A 2,500-nucleotide genomic window follows, 5' to 3' on the forward strand; every position below is an offset into this window, starting at 1 on the left:
CGCACCAGCCGCGTCAGCCAGGCCTCCGACTTGCGAGCAGGGGCAGCGGCCACCGCCGCCGTGACGTCGCGGCAAGCAGACGGCCGCGCAGCAGCTGCCAGCACCTTGGCACGAGCACGGCAAATGAATGCCACGCCCACGCCGCGGATAAGCAGCCCCAACGCGCCCGACGGCTTGGAGCGGGTCCCGAAGACGGTGGCCGGAATCGGGTCGTCGCCGGCCGGAAAACGGGTCGTCGATGCCGGCAATACTTCGGGCCATGAGGCCCCCCACTTTAGTCCGAGTGTAGCAGCAGCCCTCATATCCCCCGCGGCAGGCCTATGGGCGCCAGGCCAGGGCGCCCCAGGGCCAGTCAGGGGGCACCCCCCTAAAGAGCAATAAGTGTTATTTCAGCTATGGCAGGGGTAGACACTACTAGGTCCCAGCTGTCACCCCCCCTCTAAAAAATTCATTTCTTGGTATTTTGAGCTGAAATTTTGCACAGAGGCTGGAAAAAATCCAATCCAACTTTATTAATTTTTCCAGAATTTTTCACTGCCCGCTGCCCAAGTCCGCACTCGCATCAGCCCGCCGCGCCAACAAGCCAACGCTGCCGAAGCAGACACTGCTGCCGAATCTGCCGACACTGTCCCGCGGGCTGCCACTGCCCCAGTGTCTAAGCCTGCGGTCTTTCTCGTCGAGCCTTGGACTATCCAGCCCGTCCAGACTCATCGCCAGCACCTGCTGCCGATTCTGCCGATTTCGTCGGCGCTGCCGATTCCACCACTGCCCCCACCGTGTCTAAACCAGCGCTGTTTCGTCAGCGTGTCCCGTGGACGAATTTTCCTGCCTGGCCTGGACAGTCCATCGTCCAGCCCATGTTCGTCGAAAAATCTGCGCTGCCGCTTCTCCCCGACGAACCTGCAGCTGCGCAAATATGCGCTGCCGATCCCCCCCCTGTTGGCATGGCTGCCACTGCCCCAATAATGTCCGGACCAACAGTCTTTTTTGTCAAGCCTTGGACTATCCAGTCTGTCCAGACTCACCGTCAGCCGATTCTGTCGACTTTGCCGATTCTGTCGACTTTGCCGATTTTGTCGGCGCTGCCGATTCCAACACTGCCCCCTGTGTCCAAACCAGCATTGTTTCGTCAGCTCTTCCCCTGACGATTTTAACCCTTTAACAGTAGGCCTCCAATCCCGCCAACGGGAGCCAAGGTGATAGTGAAGAGAATTCAATGACGCGCCGGGTCATCGCACCCGGCCACCCGAGGAGCCTTTTTCCCGGCAGCCTCGGGAAAACTCATGCTTTCACGGTCTTCGCCGCCCCTCACCACCATGGCAGGCCTCTAATCCCCACCATCAGCAGTTGCAGCCGACAGGGCAGAGATTTGAATGACGCGTCGCGGGCCCGAAAACGGGTCATCTCACCCGGCCATTAATTGGAGCGTTTTTGGCTGGGCGAGGATGGGGAGATGGATCTCGTCTTCCGAAAAAGCGAACAATACATCGGGAGTTATGATGATAGGGCATGGAATTGAATGACTCGTCGCGGGCCGCCGGGTCATCTCACCCGGCCATCCCGAGGAGCGTTTTTCCCGGCAGCCTCGGGAAAACTCTTGCTTTCACTGCCCGCTGCCCAAGTCCCCACTCGCATCAGCCCACCGCGCCAACAAGCCAACGCTGCTGAAGCAGACACTGCTGCCGAATCTGCCGATTCCAACAGTCTTTCTCGTCGAGCCGTGGACTGTCCAGACTCATCGCCAGCACCTGCTGCCGATTCTGCCGATTTCGTCGGCGCTGCCGATTCCACCACTGCCCCCCGCCGTGTCTAAACCAGCGCTGTTTCGTCAGCGTGTCCCCTGGACGAATTTTCCTGCCTGGCCTGGACAGTCCATCGTCCAGCCCATGTTCGTCGAAAAATCTGCGCTGCCGGTTTTCCCCCATGTTGGCATGGCTGCCGCTGCCCCCTTGTCTGGACCAACAGTCTTTTCCGTCAAGCCCTGGACTGTAAATCGTCCAGACTCAGAGTCAGCACCTGCTGCCGATTCTGCCGATTCCTAGCCAACGCTGCCGAAGCAGACACTGCTGCCGAATCTGCCGACACTGTCCCGCGGGCTGCCACTGCCCCAGTGTCTAAGCCTGCGGTCTTTCTTGTCGAGCCGTGGACCGTCCAGACTCATCGCCAGCACCTGCTGCCGATTCTGCCGATTCCTAGCCAACGCTGCCGAAGCAGACACTGCTGCCGAATCTGCCGACACTGTCCCGCGGGCTGCCACTGCCCCAGTGTCTAAGCCTGCGGTCTTTCTCGTCGAGCCTTGGACTGTCCAGACTCATCGCCAGCACCTGCTGCCGATTCTGCCGATTTCGTCGGCGCTGCCGATTCCACCACTGCCCCCGCCGTGTCTAAACCAGCGCTGTTTCGTCAGCGTGTCCCCTGGACGAATTTTCCTGCCTGGCCTGGACAGTCCATCGTCCAGCCCATATTCGTCGAAAAATCTGCGCTGCCGGTTTTCCCCCAT

The sequence above is a fragment of the Populus trichocarpa genome, chromosome 14, assembly GCF_000002775.5.
Source record: "Populus trichocarpa isolate Nisqually-1 chromosome 14, P.trichocarpa_v4.1, whole genome shotgun sequence".
In the NCBI taxonomy this organism is placed as follows: domain Eukaryota; kingdom Viridiplantae; phylum Streptophyta; class Magnoliopsida; order Malpighiales; family Salicaceae; genus Populus; species Populus trichocarpa.